Below are 22,073 nucleotides of genomic sequence, written 5' to 3'. Positions count from 1 at the left end.
GCGTCTTTCTCTCCCTCTTCCTTTTCTTTCTTCTCTATTTTCTCTTCTGTCTGCACGAGGCAGCGGAGGTGGCTCAGCTACAGAGCCAGTAGCAGGCCGGAGCATTTTCTTTTCCTTCTTCCTACAGCCACGACAACAGTAACAGTGGTAAGATGCCCGACCACTGTGCCGGAGTACCCGGGTTTGATCCCGACCTCGGCGGCTGCGTTTCGATGGAGGCGAAACGAAGAGGCGTCCGTGTGCTGTGCGGTGTCAGCGCACATTTGTGATGGTGAGGATTTACTGGGGTATGGGCGGACTCGTATCATGTTGCCCGGAGATAGGAGGAATGAAAAAATAAATACGCGCAGGGTAGAGGTCATAGCGCTTGGTTGGGAGACGGAATAAGTATGATGGTTCAAGTCATGCATGGCATGGACACAAATCACTGTTCTTAATTCTTATTGACTTATTTTCTGTACCTCGCGATGCGACCTTGAAACATAGCGGTATAGAGATCTTGCCTTAAATGTTCGTTATATCAAGGTTACCATATTTTTTCTATCACTGGCGTTACTCTGGGGTAAATAAGTTATATACGCGAATTTTAACTCTTGGCATCAGTTCACTCGTCTACTAAAAGGAGCTTCTCGCGAAACTAAACCAACATTTTTTGTTAAAGACCTAATTTCCCGCTTGACATTGACGCATCGCCTTTGCAAAAGTAATCAGGCCGCATGATTTACTTTTACTTTATTACGATTTACTACGATTTTTACTACAATTTACTTTCTATAGAGCAGTCATGGCACCTTTCAATGTCAAGCGCTAAGCCTCCATGTGGAAAGTAGAACACTGATTCTTAGATTTGTAACATTACTTGCCTCTTGGGTCGCCTTAGGCGCTTCCCTTAAAGGCCAGAGAAGCAAGCCCTGCAGCCTGGTTACTTTCGGCAGAGACGGTAGATATGTAAAGGGAGTCTTACTTGATAGTCTTCGAAAAAGACATTTGAGAAAATTCCTCAAGGTGTTTCCATTCGAAACTCTCATGTTTCTATATATATTAACCTTTCTGTTTTGATCTGGATATACATATTTCACCCACGGCAGTTACCGACAGAATTTCAAAGCTTATAAGAATCCATCCCAAATGTCGCATGATGTGTCTGTAGTGTTTTAATAATATTCTTGGGCTCTTACTTTTCCTAATTCATTGAATGGCCTGCTGAATAATATATTGTCTAAAGATCCCTTGTTCGCTGCTGACTACGTTATCTATTCTTATATATCCATCATATATCCATAATAGTACGGACGTCGGTCATTGCAGAACGACCAATATCATATGGAATACCGGTGTGATAGACAATCTATAACTATCGATCAGCGAAGGCTCCTTTGCGTTGACTCAGTTGTTAGGGTGCTCGACTACTAGGTATTATTATCTAGATATTATTGCAACCTGCGGCTATTATTGGTCTGGTTACATACCTGCGCCCATCACTAACGAAGCTAACCAGTGACCTGGCTTTCTTCGCCGACATTTAAAGAAAGCTTCCCCACCCCCCCACCCCCCCACCCCCACCCCCCTCTGCAAAACCTGTTGCAGTTTAAATCTTGTTCAAAAATATGTGATGTGGGACCCATTTTAGTCACCCCTTGCTATTGTCGGACGCAACTAGAGCCTGCAGTGAAAATCCACGCGCATACATGACCTCCGCTCAGAAATATATACCGCCAGAACATTTGTGTATTTTGCTCAAGCCTTCCTTGTTACGTAAACAGGACGACAATTATAAGACAAAATTGTAAACTAAAAGCATTATGCTAAATGCTTATTGGTGTTCTCAAAGTTAAGCATCAGGTTTAGTATATATGTTGTGGTTGATCAGCGGTGTGTTGTTACGGCTCCTTGCGCAACGGCTCATTTTTGCAACTGATGTTTTCTTATTAATGTTGTATGCTATATATAATCCTTAATGAATCAGGAAATTAAGAGTCACGTGGCAAGGTTTATTTATTTATTTATTTGCTCGGGTAGGGCGTTATGCTGTAGCCGGCCGGATACAACTCAAGAAGCAACTCATTGCTATCAAAGGAGGCATGTAGGTGCAAATAATGTAAATAAGCTTGCTTTCGTGGATACCGGTGCCGCCGTATCGGTGATGAGTCATATAGCTTAAAAGATCGCCTTGGAATAACGGTTTTGTTCGCTCGGAGCCGAAGCGTAGTTATCGCCGTGTCGGGGGCGAGTATTTGCTTCCTGTTGGTGTCTGCGTTTAAAATTGTGTTTGCGGTCTTGGTACAAGCCACGGATGATGTCATTTTCGGCATTGAGTTTCTGCGCGATTGTGGGTCAACGGTCGATTGCGCAGCAGGCACAATTTATATCCGCCGTAATATCCTGTCTGTATTTGTTGAAGATTTACCCTACTCTCAAATACAGCTAAATAAAAAAGCCGCAGATACTCCTTGAAGGAGGCCTTTCATCCTGTGGCATCGACCGATTTTCAACACGCCGCGGATAATCCGATTAGGATTTGATTAACCGCCTTTAATTCTCACGAAGTTTCAGTTTTTTAGTCTAGGTGACTGTGACATTTATTTGTATTGAGTTCTGAAGTGTGCTGTATTCCTTTTTGTGTGTCGCAATCCACCCTGTGTAATGATCCTAAGGAGCTGTAGGTAATAAATAAATTTGATCTGCCAGGCCCTGCTTTGTCAAAATAAAAATTTACGACGTCATGAGAGCCGGTCGGCGCCATTCGCTGCAGGGATGCTTTTAAGGCCAAAAGTAGATTTCTTGTCTGACTACAGTGACACAGCATTTTAGTTCACCAACAACGTCCTATTACCAGCTGTGGTAGGGGTGGTAGTTCCGTCAATCGTTTAGGTAACTATCCCATTTCCTTCGAGCCTTACCTAACTGGAACTCTTATTATTTATGGACATCATCCTGCGTGGCCTAAAGTGGAAAGTATGCATGTGCTACCTAAATGACTTCATCTTGTAGGAGATAACGTAAACAGCCAGCGTCGCCACTGGCAGCCTGAGCTCTCGAGCTACGACGACGAGCAGCGCTTTGCTGGTTGTATTAACCGGTCAGATATATTGTTCAAATGTTGATGAATTAAATATTATGTTCTAACTGACTTCCAAACCACCTTATTTTAAAATGTAACGCTCTGTAAGCAGTCTATCACAGGCAAAACGCTGCTTGTGCAAAGTGTGAAGAGCAGTTTCTCAGTTCCCGTGACATTATGTTTTAGCAAATGAGTAGCCACGTGATTCTAGGAGGTTAATAGTTTAATGTTGCATTTAGAGCCGCTTTCTTTCCTTTTTTAATTCCATTTATTGCTATACTTTTCATCTGGATGTCTATGAATACCTTCTACGTCTAGACATTTCATTGTTATCTCCTTGTCTGTGCAAAAGCATAAGAGTGACTTAAAGGGACCCTGGATCGCCAACGCCTTCAGCATCAGAAACGTTCCGGAAACTGCAGGTAGCCTTACGTGTGATTACGTCCGGAAAGAACACTTTCCTGATCACGCAATAAAAGCATTGAAATGTGCACTTAGCTTTTGCCTTCACTCCGTTCTCTGGCTTAGCCAAACACAACAAATATTGCGTATTTTCCACATTCCTATGCCGCCATTCGGTTCTCTTGTGCTACATTTGTGTTGCCCATCACGAGACCTCCTCGCAGTTAAGAGGTGTCGGGTCGTGTGATAAAATGTTTCAGATCCTCGCAACAAGCTACAAATGCAGCGGCGCCCATATAACTCCTTCTGCGCCACTAAGAGCGATAATAAACACTGGTGATGACGACAGGGCAGTTGCTGAGATCGACTTTAAAGGGGTATGAGGGTCCTGAAAACGTTTTCCTTATTTTGTAACATATCTTATAGAAACTTGGCATGCAAGGGCTGCATAAATGCTGATTTGAAATATGTATTTTGATTTCAGGTATCTCATCAGGAAGAGATGATATGGCAAAGAATATGTGTTTCTTACGGGTCGTTATGGCAATTCCTCGTTAAAAAGACCTCTTTTAGGAGCATGCATAAATTTCAAAAGGTCCATTGTATATGCTAAAGCTGAGGAACATCATAGAAATGCCATTTTCTTGATCATAAATAAATACCAAAGTTGGAACGAAAAATGTGTGTGGCAGAAATTAGCCAACATTTAGTCTAATTGCTGATATAACACAATTAAGAAAAAAAAGGAAAGCTTTAGGATGTGCAATGAACCTTTTGAAACGTCTGCGTGCTCCTGAAAGAGGTCTTTTTTAACGAGAAATTACCACAAAGACCCGTAAAAAATGACCTAATTAAGACAGTTATTTTGCTATATCTTCAACTTGAGATGAGATATTTGAAATATAAACGCATATTTGAAATCAGAATTTCTGTCTGCACTTGCGTGGTAAGTTTTAACAAGATATGTTGAGAAATAAAACAGGGGTTTTATGACCCGAATAGCCCCATAAAGCCTCATTAGCCTTATACTTTCTCGAAAAAGGTTTGAAATTGAAGTAAGGCCCGCTAGCGTCACTTGCCGCTACAATGTTTTCTTTCAGAGCTTTTCTTGAAAAGTAATGACGGCAACAAGCAGATGAAACTGTGAATGAACGCGGTATAACTGCGCAAAAGAGACAGGGCAAGAGACATAGGAACAAAAACGACACAACGAGCGTCGTTTTTGTTCTTATGTCTATTGTCCTGTCTCTTTTCACGCAGTTCTAACCCGGTCTACGATGAACTAACTAGCCCGCAATAACGTTCTACTACCGAAACTGTGAAACGTTGAGTCAAGCAACGATCCTACACAGCTGCAGGAAGCTCAAAACAGGAACATGCAAAAAACATATTCTTTGTGCCGCAGTATAGTGGCACTGCCGAAGAAATCTCTTTGTTCAGGTCGCGGTCGTTCAATATACGGTCGAAAAAGTGCCCAGAACCGGTGCACGAGGCTACGCTGTGCATTCGAAAACCGCGCATTTTACGCTCCTCGCTTCTGTTTGCTCAGCTTATACATAGGTGGCGCGTCCGGGGCTCAGTCAGTTGCTTTGTTGAGTTGTTGGCTACATCTCGGCACCGTTTACGCCCGTCCGTCAAACTTACCGAAGCAACTTTTGGTATTCGCCACTATTCAACGATCTAGCACTGGACAGGTTTCTGTGTAATGAATTGAGGACGGAGCGCTAAAACGCCTGCACCGTCTGCTCTTCACCACATGTTATTGCATCGTGGGGACAGTGCGTTGGAACAGAGAAAAATAATCCCCCGAGAATTCAAGCTTTTTGTTTCACCGGGGGGCGAAGCTGGTAGGAACAGGGGTAGCTTTATCACATGAACTAGAACAATTTACTGGTGATGCTGCTGTGCATACAGGCCTGAATGCAAATGTGTAAAGCTCCCTATTGACATGCTGGCTTTTCAATTCCTATGGTTTTGTTTTTCATCACTCATTTACTAAATCTATCTTCTCGATGCCAACATTTCCTCCAACGAATTCTAATAAGATATTCGGTATGCAGGTTTGTTGCATTTCTCGACATAAAATCTTAATGCAATATCTATTGAAGTAAAATCATTTTTTTTTTAAATAAAGAACTTTGAGAGCACTGCCGAGATCTGCAGAGATCTGCATTGGAGAAATGCGAAAGCATGTGCGTTGGATGCTCTTTAGTAGCTCCTAATTGTCCTTGGTGCCTCTTCAGCACGTTTGAGTGTCATGACTCAGCACTTTGAGAGTCATACCTAGACACTAGTCATACTCACGACTGATTGACTGCCACAAGCCATGCACATTGCATCTGTAATCTGACTGACTCATGACAAGTGACTGCGACTCATGACTAAACTATAGGGACTCACGTTTAATGACTAGGAATGACATGACATTTATATAGCCTTTGTCATTACATGCGCATTCATGACTACCATTGCTTTGAGGCTGCGGATAATTTTGACCACCGTGCATCGACATCTAACCTTGCACAGCGCCTTGCTTTTCGCCTTCATAGAATGCAGCCGGTGCGGCCAGATTAGAACCCGAGTGTCCCAATTCAGAAGTCGAGCGCCCTAAGCACCGAATCCATGACTGAAAGAATGTAGAATGTAGGTCCGCGAAAAAAGAAAGAAACGAAGACGCACGAACAAACAGAAAAGGACGTGCGCTGTCATATCCTGGTTATGCCAACTATAGCCCAACTCGCCGGTTTACTGAAGTATATTTAGTCAGCCATCGCGGCAGGGTATTTAGCGACGTTGCTCAGAAATACAAAACAAGAAAAAAAAAAATGAGATGGCATTTTTTGAGTAAAAATCAAGCTTCCAGGTGTTTTACTGGCCAAGAACGGAGCATGAAAGCTTATTGTTGATGTTTGTTCGTTTTGTGGGGTCTAACGTCCCAAAGCAACTCAGGCTATGAGAGACGCCGTAGTGGAGGACTCCGGAAATTTCGACCACCTGGGATTCTTTAACGTGCACTGACATCGCACAGCACACGGGGGCACCTTGCTTTTCGCCTCCATCGAAAAGCTGCCGCCGAGGTCGGGATTCGATCCCGCGTCCTTGGGAACAGTAGTCGAGCGCCGTAACCATTGCGCCACCCCGGCTTTTTTTATTTATTTATTTTTTTTTAAACCTCCTGCGCCACCCCGGCGGGGTCGTATGAAAGTTTACTACAAACGAAATTCAAATGCAAAAGGGGACCACCTTTGAAAGCTTTTTTTTTTTTCTTCTTCTTCTTTGGCAAGCGAATATGCATCATGGTCCGCAGTCTCCGCACACACGATTACCGTAACTTATTACTGAAGAGGTTATCTATGAGGAAAATTTATATACAACGGAAATGTTTATGACCCCCGTTGCCCCCGTATGGCTTCCTTCCTTTCCGCCTGGAAGGGTGCAAATTGACAGACACATGATTGCGCCCTTGTGGCGCCACGTAAGCGAATGCTCTCGTGCCTGCAGCCACCATACACACAACACAGGAAGCTCTTTTCTTTTGGCTTCAACGCGGCTTGCGGCGCGTCGATGTTATTTATAAACGTATACAGACTTACCGTTTTCTTTGGATGGTGTCAGCTCACGTGCCTGCCTAGTCTAAGCTGCGCAGACCTCGTTTTTCACCGCCATAACTCCCGAAACCCGGCTGCCCGCTCCCTCTTTTATTTTGTTTCAATCGCTCCCGCTTAGTTGGTTTTTCGCCCGCTGCGTGACATGAGTGCCGCATGACTCATGGGGTCGCTTTTAGGTCCAGGGATATTTTTACACGCGGGTGCCGATCTTGCTAGCTTTCAGCACTTTTCTACAGGTTTTCATTGCCATAAACCTAGACAGTTGGATCATCGCATGGCATTCTTGAAGGGCGGTCAACTCCGGCATCTACCGAGCAAATGAAGCTTGTTAGCGTGCGGACACAATTTTTGCAAGGCATTTACTTTGACTTGGTGTTAGGGCGTTACGATTTGAGGGTTGTACGAATACATGATGCCCCATATTAGCGCGCAATTGTCAAGCAAACAACTGGAATCTCTGTTTTCAGCCTTCACTCAGCTAGCAAGGCGAGATGCGGGCACCAACTTGCAAATGGACGGCGAATGGAAGCAAAAAAAGAAACAAAAAAAAACAGCAATAGCTTAGCTCAGCTAGGCCAGGATATACGTATACCGAAAGCTTGGCTCGGCGTCTGTGTCGCTCCGCATCTTGACGCCGCCACTTGGCGAGACGTTCTTCCGGCTCTTCCGGCGTTTCGGAGCCTTTCGTGTTTCGATTGTACGCTGTCGGGCGTCCTAGTGCCAAGCAGATGATTTTCGGGTCGGCCGATGCAGCTTCTCGCCGTCTCCGAAGATGCCGAGCACTCTACGCGCGCTCACCGTCCGCTTCATCGTCCATGACGCATCTGACTAGCAAGCGTACATGCTCAGGCTTATATGTTCAGCTGCAATATTAGTCACGTTATCATATGGAGTCAGACGCAGTTATGGGGAGACGGCGCAGCGGAGCGGACCGGCGAATGGCTTCGGCATGCGCAGTGAGACTGCATAACGAGGCACGTTACGTCACGAGTCGGCACAGCAATGGAGACCGGTGCAGCGCATCGGCAGAACACCTGTGGAACGACACGACGCAGGTGGTTGCCATGGTTACGGCGCATGCGCAATTGTGGCCTATGAGAGGCACGACGAAGCTCGCTTCTACTAGCCTAGTGTAGCTCTCGCTACAAAACAAACAGTAGTTAAGGCAGAAGTACTATTTGCAGCCCAGCCTTGTAAGAGCTTTTTGCCCGAATGCAAATCACATCCATCATAGCAGACTATTCAGAACGACATTGACGGCATGCTACGAGGGGAGCTTGCCTTTAGAGTGATATAATAGGAAAAACGATAGTATTTTAATAACGTCAAGGAGCACCCGAAACGAGTCTTGATGCAATGTAGGGAACGGACTTGATTTTGGAAGCCATTTTTGTTTTCTATTTTTCCCTCTCGCTACCGTGCATACGGCACATAGAAAGAGTAAAGGAACGGCTGCCAAGACCAGACGCGCCCGGTACAGTGCGCGGCTGGAAGCCTTTCGAGCTCTTCTAGCGGCTCTTTTTTCTTCTACCTTCTTTTTCGGACTGGGAGTACAGCGAATCCGGTATTACGAGCCATCCGTTCGAAGAGCACGCAGTATTCGGTTTTGAAGTGGCAAACGTACACTGCTTGACCTACTACATGCAGATTTCCAGCTCTTTTAGTAAAAATCTATGAACCGACGCGGCTGCAAAGCGGTTCTCGAAATATTTTGTATTTCAGTGCCCTGATAACGTTCAGAATGTTTTGATACGAAGCAGGCGTCCAGCGCTGCTTTTATTGCTTCCTGCTGTACGGTACGCAATAGCGGAAGTACAACTAATTATTTAGTTTCGGTGACACCAACGGTTTGAATGCACAAAAAGATGAATTTATGGTTGATTGGCGAACAAATGAGAATAAAGTGGCGGGTAAGTGATATATACCATTGTTACTGCTTTGTTCCTGTGCTCCGAAATATGCCGAACGGGAGAAAAGCAGGCTTCATACCAGTATGCGCAGCATCTGACATACAAGAGCTCTAACAACGTATCTTTATATCCGTGGCTTGGCTTTCACCCCTTTTTCGAACTAAGGAAAATTTATTACTCAATTCTCTCACACTACAAAAAAGGGGGAAAAAAAAAGAGAAGTAGCACATAAGAACCCAGGCCAAAAGGGAACCTATGGGAACTAATAGTGCGTTTCTTTACACTTGGTAGTTTGAAAAATTTGCTTCACTCAGGTGAACCAGGGCTCACTAATTAAGCGTCTGCGCCACTGGTGCCTACACAGTCCTCGCAGAGGTGACGGCACGACCTTCGTTCCCGTCCTTGTCCTCGCGGTCACGGTTGTTTCGTCTGGCTTGCGCGACGCGGGATTCCTGCCAAGTCTGACCACGTGATCCGCGTATTACGAACACCAATAGTGTATGCGGCTTCCGTACCCTACTCATGCCACCAGAGGCCGTGACGATGTGCCGCCGACCTTACTGCGCACTTTGTGCGAACCCGCTCGATATGCCGACCCAAGGCCGTCTCGCGGAAGCATTGTCCGACAAGGAAGAGAGAAGCTCTGGCCAAGCGTAGCATCGACCGCGCGCCATTCCGCCCGCGCCCTCTCGCCTGCCGGGCTTACGTGCCACGCAGGCGAAGCGCCTTTCCCGGGGCGCGGTCGTGCTGCGTGGCGCGCGTCGCTTCGGCCTCTGGGTGTCGTGCCGTGGCGCCATCTATCGCCCGAGTCATGCGGAGCCTCCTGCGTGCCGAGCGCGTGTCTGACGGCGGCGGGGCGGGGCCTTTCGCAACGACGCACCACGATCCTACGCAATACCCCTTGAGGGTACGCGGTCAGCGTACCGTTGCCTCCTCAATGCATGTCTGTCTGTACACATTCCTTATCTTACAAAGGTAGATTCATTCATATAGTTGTGTCAAATTTGGATCTCGTGACGTGCGATACAAAAGAAAAAAGAAAAAGAAAAGAAACAATAACGGTTTTAGAAATGTACTTAAGGTACCTAGTGCAAAGTCGAAAGAGCCGTCTCGTAAACAAATTAGCGCTCCCAAGACAAAATAGGCATTGAGAAATAAATACCACCGCTGGCATGCCAGCGCCGGCATGCGTTTCTCCTGTTTGTCCCGCGCGGTATATATTTCCGTCGTGACCTTCAATCAACTAGCCCGGCCAGTGATTTTAACTGTGAAAAACCAAATATGGTACCACTGATGTTTGACTGTGTGAAACGAAGAGGAAATAGCGACTTTAAAAAGCGTGCGGGATAACAAAACATAATCACGAGTGTTACTGAACAGATCCTAGTATAAAACGCTCTATATCGATCACCGGCGTTGTGACTTCCGTCACGTTCGCATGCCCCGTATCGTCCGCTTGTCGCATTTCACAACGACTGCGTTCTCTTTACTTTGTTTATAGAGTGGCGCTGGTGTTTGGGCGGAAATGGAATATCTCCTCTCGCTCATATACCGAATACAAAATTTTCCTCACGGAAATGAGGTAGACGACTGTCATCCATTGACACTGATGCTTTATCGCCGGTCAGGGTCTCATTCGTTCCTCTCTGCGATGACCGAGATAAGCTTTTACCCGCAGCATCGAGTCAGTCACGTATCGTTGCGGGGTTTTGCAGCAGGACACGCAGTGGCTGTATCGGTTCCGGATGCGTCAGGATGTAGAGTTCGATGGAAGCGAAAGACCCCGGGCGACGGTACGTTAGGAGGGCAACATTGGCATTGAAGCAATCCACTATGTCTTTCTCCACCGTGGACAGCGGACAATTGCGACGCGAAGGTCGCCCACTTTTCACTTCATGCTGATATTTCCTGACCTTGATTCGTATCTGTTCCTTTGATGCCAGTGGAACAGAGAGCCGCCTCCAATAATAATTAAACAAAAAATTATACGGCATTTCAACAAATACCACTCAAGGAGGGCGCAAAGTGGAGCTTGGGGTAAGGACTTATAACGGATGTTAAGGTGCAAAAAGAGGAGCAAACTGAGGTTCACACGACAAGCTCTTACTCTTACTACCATCAAAAGCGTTATCATCTTTCTACTAAGCGCTTGTCGTGTGTGGTCTATCTTCAGTGTGCTTGTCTCTTTGGCCTTTAGCATCTATAACATTTAACTCAGTGGTAAACTCCCTCTGTTGTATGTTAACCAGCTGTCGGCTAAAGCTTATTTATTTTTTAATACAAAACAAGATCAAGTGGTACTTTTGGAGGATGTGCTCTCATAACAATTATTTGGCGTCGCGGAGCTTCGACGTACGAACTTAAATGAGCTGACATGCAAGTTACAACCACGACAGAAGACGCCATCTTGACGAGGTGGGCATATCAGTGTCCGTCAACAACGATATTCGTGACACATTAAATTCAAAGTGTTACTTTTATAAGAGAAACATGACGACTGCAGGCAAGGTGCACAGAAAGCACTGGAAACACGCAGCTGGCATGACTTTCTTGTTCCCATTTGTTTCGGACTTACGCAAGTGGTATGTTTTGCTGTCACAGATGCGTGCTTGAATAAGCAGGCGGAGAAGCCGTAATCGCTCAGCCGTCTAAGCTTCCCCGCCGAACCAGAAATAGCGACCGCGCTGCTGCGCAAGCGGCTGCCGAGTAGAGACAATGAAGACGAGCAGGAAGACAGCGAAAACATGCGGCAGGTGAATTCTTCGCTTGGCGGAGGTGTGCCGTAAAAATTGCTGACTGCGCCTCAGCTTAATGCGGGAGCTGAGCGCCATATAAAGCTGGAGGGAAACAATTAACGCACAAGTATTCGCTGCCCATATACGCGGTCACTGGCGGTGACGTTTAGAGGAGTGTTCTGCTCAGGTTGTTTGAACCATTCGACTGCAGGCCCTTATACCATGGCATTATCACACATAATTTGACACGTTTCAACTATAGTCTTGCTATGTACAGCTTGAAGATAGTAAACGCTTCAAATCTGTTTGCTGAAATTACGCGCTGTTCAAGTGCACTGGCTTAAGGGCGATTGTATGCTAAATAAAAGTTAAAAAAGGGAAAAGGAGACCTCTTAAGTGGGTGTCCCTTCTTGTATTCTGACAGTGGCACAGTGTGCCTTTTCAACACTATAGCAACGAGATTAGATATTTGACTATTGCCTTTCGCATTCAAGGCAGCATTTGGTGGTATGGTTATCTTAGTGTCAATAATAATATTATATTCGGTTATTTTGCGTTAAATCAGATGGCAGGTGAATATATATATATATATATATATATATATATATATATATATATATATATATATATATATGTGTGTGTGTGCGTGTGTGTGTGTGTGTGTGTGTGTGTGTGTGTGTGTGTGTGTGTGTGTGTGTGTGTGTGTGTGTGTGTGTGTGTGTGTGTGTGTGTGTGTGTGTGTGTGTGTGTGTGTGTGTGTGTGTGTGTGTGTGTGTGTGTGTGTGTGTGTGTGTGTGTGTGTGTGAAGGAAAGAAGCCAACAGTCGGCGAGGCCAAGGAAAGCATTGGGGATTGCACTTTGTCTTTTTTTTTAATTTTTACTTCGGTAATCACATATATTAGTAATGTAATCTATCTAGGGGAAATATAAACACAAAGTAGAAGGAAAAACAGTTGGAAGAGCACCGGACGCGATATTCGGAGGTCGTGGGTTCGGTCCCCACCATCGGCACGTTGTTTTTCCTTCTACTTTGTGTTTAGCTTTACCCTAGACAGATTACATTACTAATTTATGTGATTACCGAAGTAAAAATTAAAAAAACAAAGACAAAGTACAATCCCCAATGCTTTCCTTGGCCTCGCCGACTGTTGGTTTCTTTCCTTCATGTATTATAACGAGTACCCTCATTTCCCCTTCATTTATCTATCTATCTATCTATCTATCTATCTATCTATCTATCTATATATATATATATATATATATATATATATATATATATATATATATATATATATATATATATTACCGTTCAAAAGAAATTTCACCTTACACAGGTCCGGTGTTTCGATACCGTTGAACAACTAATTTGCTTCGTCGAACGTATCGCCTAGTTAACCTTCCTGCCTTCATATTGTATTCTCTCTCTCTTGCTTCAAACGCAATTTTGTTTGGCAAGGGCACTTTGATAATTCCATAACTGCAGTAAAACGAGCTTTTGGGCAAGTTGGTAAGCAACGTAACCAACTTGCCCAAAAGCTTGTTTTACTAAACCACTTTGCTGAAGCCCACAATAATTACTTCGATGATTCTTCGTCTGCGCTCTAATCTTCTCTTTTCTCGTACGCGCTCGCCCCTGATCCGAGAAGTAAATATTATGTTCTCGTAGTATTTCTCTTCTCTGCGTACGTCTCGATGAAACGAGGTCAGCTCGCAGGCGAAGAAACGCTTCTCGCGCGCCCGTTTTGCCTCCCGCAGATTAGCACAGCTGCGCGACTGCTGCGCAAAAAAAAAAAAAAAAAAAAGAAAAAAAAATCACAAATCCGACGAGCGGTGCAAAACCAGTTGCAGCCGGTTCTCTCTCTCTCTCGCTCTCCCTTTTCCTTCCTCGGAGTGATATGCTCTTGCCTATATTTCGAGAAATTTGTTTTGGTGCGGCGCTGTGGCGCGGGATTCCTCTGCGTGTATGTATATATCCCGCCATATACGTGCGTCACATGCATCTCTCCGCAAGAAAAAACGCAACCAAAGCGCGAACGCGCGCGTCTCTGTTTTCGCGCGCGCGTGCAATCGTCCGTTTTCAATGCCTCTCAAGGGCGCGTCATTCAAGCTCGCGCTCACACGCCAATGAGTCGTAGAGTGGGCATTGAATGAAGCAGCCAGCCGCTATATGGGTAGAAACGGAAGTCGACTTCGCGCCAGAGTTCTCCTGAGCCAACCTGAGTCATGTGATTAAGAAGCGTAAAGATATGGGTCCATAGTATGGGCGAGTTGGACTAAGGGAACGATAGTGCAGCCTAAAAGATGAAGACGAAGCGATGTGTGTCATCACTTCGTCCTGATCTCTTCGTCTCTGCCATCCTTCTTTCCAGGAACTCGTGAGTGCGTTTTAGGAGAGGGCAAATAAGGCAACTCTGCGACATGCCAGCTTATAGTCGACGTGGACGCCCTCCAGCAGCGACCTCGTGCGTGGCGCGAAAATAGTTTGTCACGCTCTGCGATGCAGTGGTATTCATCATTTGCCGTGATGAGATATAAGATATACGTTCACAAACAATGTAGAGAATTATGTCCCCGAGCTCAAGGCTGTAACGGGACCTCGTGTTAGCGTAACTATCAGACAAATTCTTTATAATGGGAAGAGCATGAAGAATATATGATTATTATGCACAAAAAGTGCGCCTTGAATTCCTCAGCAATGTATTGGTATGAAGTAAGAAATGAATTATATATTTTATTAACTCTCTCGAGATTACATAAACAACAAAGGAGAGAGGACGCAAGGCAAAAAGCTGCGTTGTTGAAACTTGAGAGCCACCCTGCGACCTCTGCCGGGGTGTGTAGCCCAGCAGCTGATCACAAGAGTATTATTCCTAAATAAAGCATCTACAATGCGCTCGTGACAAGATAATCAATCGCAATTCAGCCGTCCTCAGTGTTTAATGTTTCTCAGGCACCGCTCAACGTCGCTGTGTTGCTCGACGGATTGCAAACGCGCGCTTCGCACCCATTCGGCTATAGCTCGCTTACGCGCTGCGTATTTCCGCCTTTCTTTCAACTTTCCGCTTTCCATCATCATTTCGTTACCTGCGTGTAAAGCGGAAACCTCTCTACTGGCTCACCTCCCTGTCTTTTTCCTTCTTTCTCTCTGAAAAATGTATCAACACATGTGAGTCCTTCCTTCGTGATAATGGAAGCGCCCTTGCACTTTCGCAGGTGTGGAAATGCACCTGACCCGTAGCGGCCTGAAAAAGTGTGAATAAATGTTTCCAGAGCGAGCTAAAAGATTGAGTGAGATGGAAGGCTACAAGTGACCCGAGACAGAGGGACTGGCACGGTGATACTATATTACAGGCTGTGGAAGTCAAAACAGAGCTTAGCCAGTTGAAGGATCCCAATGCTTTTATGCGACGAACACTCCTTTTCTTTTGTTTCTTTTTTACCTTCACTATCATATACACTGAAACCAACCACAAGTGCGGACCATCTTCACCCAGATCTAAGTTCGAAACTGCCCTGTCTCCCAAGTGACCAGGTTCACTACAAAAGCTCCTTTTCATCGCACATGCCAAGAAGGTCATGCTTCAGCATGATATTCTAACCTAAATTATTCTCAGAATAAGAGAAAATAATTCAAAGCTTTCGTAAGTGTGCGAGATTGACGCGGGTACAAAAATTTCAGAGAGCGATACGTTTCCCGTTCATACTTGTCAGGTGTGATAACTGTTTAGTGTAGCACATGGCAGAACATCTCGTGGCTGTTTACTTTTCACAGCGCAGAGAGCAGCATTGCGTTCGCAGCCCACCTGGCGAGAGCCAAGACGCTATTCCGGCGCGGCCCCGAATATTCAACTCGCCATCATCACGGTCCGCATGGTTTTGTTCCCCTTGTCCGCGACTGTACAACGGCTCACGAGCAATATATATATATATATATATATATATATATATATATATATATATATATATATATATATATATATATATATTTGTCTGCCATACTCCTTATGTTCCATTTACGAAGACTCAATATGAACTTCGAGGAGAACTGTTTCTCGGGAGTGGTTTGCTGCTATCTCTTGCGCCCATTTATCAGCGATGTGGAAACTTACCATACTTTATATTTTATCACTCGAGTTTTTGACACTTTAGTAACCTGACTTTTTTCGTCATTTTAATTTCTTGAGGAACTTAAGTTCGTGATTTTATTAGTTCCCATATTCGTTTCTAAAACAAGTGCATGGCTGGAACAACGTGGACACCTTTCACGCGAGGCTTAGTATTACTTAGGGTTAGTGGCAATTGTTAAACAATTGCCACTTGAGAAAAAGTGATCGCGGGAAACCCCTTGTTGCGGTTCTGTTTCGTGGGTATTTAACGCTAGGTTGTAGAAGAATATCGGAACGAAAAGCTTGACCGCCTCGCTTTTGCAATTTCGGTGTTCATAACGGTGAGCCTAATAATGCAATTCACCCGTGCCATTCTGAGCCACTGCACGAGCGCGTCTGGCAAATAACTCTTTGCCCAGTTTTCTCGACCTAGCCCAGTTTGTTACGCACGTCACGCGTGGCTTCGGCGGGGCAGACATGCTCACGCAGATGACCGCAGGCGGGTGGCGTCGAAAAGTTCCTGCACCGTTTATATGCACGCACGGCACCTCGGAATACGTAAAAGTTACTTCTTGAATCTGAATTTGCCGTTAGGGAGCACGGGCGTCGGCCGAGTTTTGCCAGCGAGAGCGGAACCAGGGGAAAAAAGACGCCAAGTGCACGAATTCCCAATCGGCGTGCCGGGAGATGTCGGCGAAAGTTGAAAGACCGCAGGTGGCCGAAATAAGCTCGGAGACCTCAATGTAAGGCGCCTTCAGCTGCCGCAGGTGGCCGAAATAAGCTTCAGTTTCCCATTGAGGTGTAGCTTCGAGGCGCTGAACGCCACATACCGTGCCTTATCATGCCGCGCCCCAGCGTGTTCAGAGTTTAGAATTAAACACCGTCTGCGTAAACTGTGCGGCATGGTTGTGACGAAAAATGACTCCGGCCGCCACTCGAAAGAATTCGTCTCACGGGTATTTCTATTTTCTTTATTCCCAAGTCTGCTTACCTCTCCATGTCCCTGGCATATATTTCCGCCCCTATTTCCGTCAACACTCCAACTGCGCATGCAACAAAAACAGCGCGCGCGCGCCGCAGCCTGTTCCGGCAGTAGCACGTGCTCGGCTCCCGCATGCGCGAGAACGTTCGAGAAAACTCTGATCGGTCGCGCCGGCTGCGTGCTCCGTGCCACGTCCGCCCGGTGTCGCGCCGTCGTCAGCGGCGCTATGCGGCGCCGCTCTGGCGCGCCGTACGGGTTGCATGCTGCGTACCGTCGCCGAGACCCATTTCAAGTGTCGCGCGTGCGAGCACAGGGCTATTTTTGAGCGCGAGGCGGCTGGCGTCGCTGCTGCAGCGGCGCGCGTTCAACGCCAGCTAGCGCCGGCAGTAGCAGGCGCCCTGGCGCTGTCGTCGTTGGCGCTGGCGACGCCTCCACGTGACGACGAAAGAACATCAAAAAGATCAAGAAACTGTTCTGCCATTAATAATGGCACGAGACACGCGCGCGTGCTTTCGGTTTCCGAGCAGTGCCAGGGTTTGTGGGACGGAAAGGGATACTCATTGCAGCGGTAAGGCTGGTGCAACGAGACGAAATGGAGCGGTTCCCACTTCACGAGGCACGCAAATAGTAGCCGTCTATTTGCCATGCTCAGTAAGTGCGGTGTAAGGCGAAAAACTTGGATATCTAATTGATTAGGTGCAGTCTTTGTCAATATATACGGCTCAAGGGTTTTACTTGCAAGCTCTGTGACGGGCTCAGAGCGCATCTCCCGCGTTCGCGATGTCACCTGTGACAATAAAACCTTGTCCTCACCTTTCCTAAGCTTAGGTGTCCCAAGAGTGTTTTCAGAGGCTTCGTTGCAAGGTTCATCAAGAAACCCCTTGCGTCGTTAATTTTTCACAAATACTGTATCAACTAAACGCACCAGCAATAGACTTGTCTTATCCACCTACATGGCACGCTCTTCACCACAAAAAGAAAAAAAGAAAAAAGGAAAGCTTTACTGTGACAACCTTAGGGAATCTAGTCACACACATCCGGTTCCGGACAAATCCCTCACTATCACGAAACTAAGCATTCTAAGACGCATACATGTACTCCTTACGCCTGCCCAATCTTTTCTCGACAGTACCAGACACTACTGCATACCCGAATTGTCTCGAACCCACTGCTAATTTAGAACAGCGCATTTTCTTTGGTCTATTTGCAATTCAGCGATTAAGTGCCTTCATTTTCCACACCTTCTCCACCAACATGGCGGGCTTTGCCAACAACCCCTACTTGTCTAGCCTCGTACCAGCTGACGGATCAGCTAGTTTACCTTGGTGACCTTGCCCCAGGGCACTTCCGATGCCTTACACCGTGTCTTAATAATGTCTTTTTTTTCTCCTCCACCTGTCATAATGCCTTCATACCGCGAAGTTGTGAGGCGCTCACTGGGCGCTCAACCTGCAATCGCCACTTTTACGAAAGTATCATAAACTGCACGGAAAGAAACAACACAAAATAAATGGCAGCGTGGGGCCGTGGACAGGGCATCTTTCTTTATTCTGCTGAGCGAAGAGTGAGTACCAACTACCAAGCCACCATGACTGGCATTCTGAGAGACAACAATGTAACGATAACACTTGCCCGTTCTCGATTTCATTTCAAGCTTCCTTGAACAATTGTAGAATTTTTGAGCTTCGTTTACCACCTATGCGCAGTATATTACAGCAGTTGATTACGTTCCTTGGGAAAAACAAAGAAAACAAAAAGAGTTAGTGGTCGTTTTGTTGTTTGCAGGATTTTATTTTAAAACATCGGAGTGGTTTGGTTTGGTTTAGTATATGAGGTTTAACGTTCCGAAACGACTCAGTCTCTGAGAGATTCCGTGGTGGAGGGATCCGGAAATTTAGACCACCTGGGTTTTTATAACGTGCACTGACATCGCGCAGCACACAGGCAACTTGCTTTTCTCCTCCATTGAAAAGCGGCCGCCGCGGCCTGGAACACGTGAGAGGTAAGTAGGCGCGGTCTGTGCAGAGGGGTTGTACAGCAAGGCGTACATTATGCCCCACAGAACATTGTTATTAGGCGATTAATGAACTAAAGTTAACTATTCAACGTTCATTTTGATTTTAGGGAGCGATATCATGTCAAATTGAAGGCCGCCAACGAAATTCCACGTAGCCTACAGCGGAAAACCGAACAAACAAAGCCTGGGTAATTAAGAACTTCTAACTGCCTCACAGACGCTGTAGTCCCGGGATACAAAATAACATAGTTGGTGAGAGGGGGCCTCCTGCTGGAACTCCGCAATAAATAACAGTTTTAAGATATTTCAGAGCTGTTGTTCGGGTATATAGCAGTCACTGCCTACGTATCCTTAAACAAAATTAACGATGTATAATTTCCGAAAACGATTTGCTATCGTCAAGAAGTGCTAGAAGGACTGTCGGATCAAAAAGTAATCAACGAAAACAGGATCAAATTCCTAACTGATAACAAAGGGGTAACCGCAAAGCACGTCACCATCATGATCCTAACTACACCCACTGCCAGGGCAAATACTTCCCTCATAACCTTCAAACTAAACCGGCCCGGTGCTAGCTGCATTCGCCTGACCCCTGCAAACTTCTTAACCTCTAGAAATTAAGCATGTTAGACGCACTGCCAAATTTCGTCCATGCAGAGGCGTGATCCACGGGCACCTTGGCGTCTTCGCATTAACACAATTTTTCAAGAAACAAACTTCACACAATCAAACAATCGAAGAATACCTCGCACTAATAGAAAACTACAAGGATTACTCATTTTATACCGATGGGTCACAATCACGACACTACGTCGGAAGTGCAATGATGCAAAACAATTGGGAAAAGGCAGCAATGTTGCCACAGTGATAATACATTTTCACTGCTGGTTGTTGCGCAGTCTGCGTGGCAGTAGAAAAAGTAATAAATGAGACTATAAAGAAAAGTAAATTTTGTACCGATTCTCTAAGCGCATTCATAAGACTACCCCCTAAGAATGCAGATATAGAACATTAATCGGTGACATCACACGAATCAAAGTAAAAGCTACAACACAGGGATACAGCATAAAATTTGGCTGGGTTCCGAGTCACATCGCAGTTATTGGACATGACAAAGCATGTGCGCTGCACAAGCTCGACAACAAGAAATCACGAAATATTCCCTAAAGAGACGGCTTGAATTTAATGCAATGTAAGCTTCTGAGAGATAAATGACAGCCTAAATGGAATACTGAAGTAAATCACATCATCGAAGAATGGGAGCCCCAAGAATATTTCATTGGAGTCATTTTATATCGCCTGCGCATTGGGCACATATACACTTATACACAGTTTAATTTTCTTTGTTTTTTTTTTTTTTTTTCTTGCGAAGCAAGAAGGACAAGCATACGAGCTGAGCGGCGCGGAGCTGAGATGACTAACGTTCACATTTTATGTCGAGGGTCTGAGAAAAAAGAAACACAATTTTTTTTTTTTTTACAATTTCATTCCTTTGCATTCTAATTTAGAACTAACACGTTGCACGTTAAAGAATCCAAGATGGTCGAAATTTCCGGAACCCTCTACTACGGCGTCTCATAGCCTGAGTCGTTTTGGGACGTTAAACCCCATAAACAAAACCAACCAAACCTATTTTATCTTGAGGACAAGGTTAACTCGTTAACTCGATATCTAGAACAATTTCTTTCCCAGACAGGTACCTTGCTAAGCACCAAAACTTGCTGGAAAAAAAAAAGAAAGAAAAAAGAGAAAAATGTTGATCCTGCCGTTTGTCCGCTGGTACACACACATATGTACGGCCCATGTCACGTGATGTGCAACTCAGTTCAACTCAGTTCGCTCACGGTACGGGCGCAAGTTTTATATTTCATGCCGAGGTCAGCTAGCGGCGCGTCGCACTCGCAAGAGGAACGCGGACACACGCGAAATCCTCGTCCAATGGCTGCGTCCTACGTTCGCTCTTTCTGAAGGAGAGGGGAAGAAAAAAATAAGTAAAAAAAAAACGTCTAGACGGGTGTTGATCAGACAGTTCTTTCTGCCAGTAAAGAATAACAGAAAGGCAAGTCCGTACTGATGTGCGTGACAACGCACCTGATATCCATGTTCTGCAGTGCTAGCTCGCGTCTCCATGTTTGCTCTTGAAAATGCCTACAACCTTGCATTCCGTACGTGTAGTCTGCGTGTCTTTAACTGCACCACTCGCTTAGCTTTGATATGCTAGTTAGTTATATGGGTTTTACGGCGCATAAGCAACTCCGGCTATCATGCGCCAAAGATCTGCTATGCTTCCCTCCCCCATTGACTTTTTAATTGTCACGAAATTCTGATCCAACTTGCATACAGAGGCGAAGGGCACAAAGTCGCCGGGGGAAACCACTCGCCGGCAGCGTGTGTAATGTGCACGCGGCGGGCCACAGGATACGCCGCGCGCTCGCTCAGCTGGAATGCAGCGTCCGCGTCCAACAGTGCGCGGAAACTTTCCAGAGGAAGTCGGCCGCCGTCCTGTCGTGCGCGCGTTTGAGTCAGGCCGCTGCATAACGAATACGCCAGACGCCCGGAGCGAAGCTCTCTAGTTACCTGCATCTCCGGTTGCTTTCCCCTCGCCTCCGGTGCGCGCTGAGTGCAGCGGACTTTGTGACGCTTTTCCTGCATGACATAGCGTCTCTTCTGTATATTAGATGGGGCAGGTTCCGTATTATGTTGAATGAAAAGTAGGATAGGAAGGTGACCAATAAGAATAAGTAAGAAAAGTAGTTAGAATATACAACGCTATTAATGATAAATATATAAGAAGAATAACTTTAATGCACAGTAATATTAAGTAATGAGAAAGGTCACGGCAAGCAAATGATTGAAAAAAAAAAAAAAAGAAGCCGCAGACTTACCGCCCTCTGTGATGCGAAGAAATTCCTTCGTGGCGAAGACAACTTCAAAATACATTATGCGCAACAAGTATTGGAACGCTTTGCAGTTGCGACGTGTTTCGACACCAGTACAGTCTGCTTCGCAAAGGAGAGTTAATGTGATTTTCATTTAGTGTTTTGATAGAGGAGGTGAAACGGAAAACGCTCGCATACTGACACAGATGAAGGAATGCCTCTGACCATACATTTCATTGTTTTCACTTGCTTCATTTCTGCCTTCACTGCTACCCAGACTACCCAGAAGCCAGCTTACAAAGTTAATACGATGCGACAAACATGCCACCCAATTCATAACTCATCAGTTTGTCGGACAACCACTGAAGAACTG

This window comes from Amblyomma maculatum, chromosome 6 (genome assembly GCF_055883805.1).
Source record: "Amblyomma maculatum isolate TAMU_Amacu chromosome 6, ASM5588380v1, whole genome shotgun sequence".
NCBI classification, from domain to species: domain Eukaryota; kingdom Metazoa; phylum Arthropoda; class Arachnida; order Ixodida; family Ixodidae; genus Amblyomma; species Amblyomma maculatum.
This window is presented reverse-complemented; position numbering follows the sequence as displayed.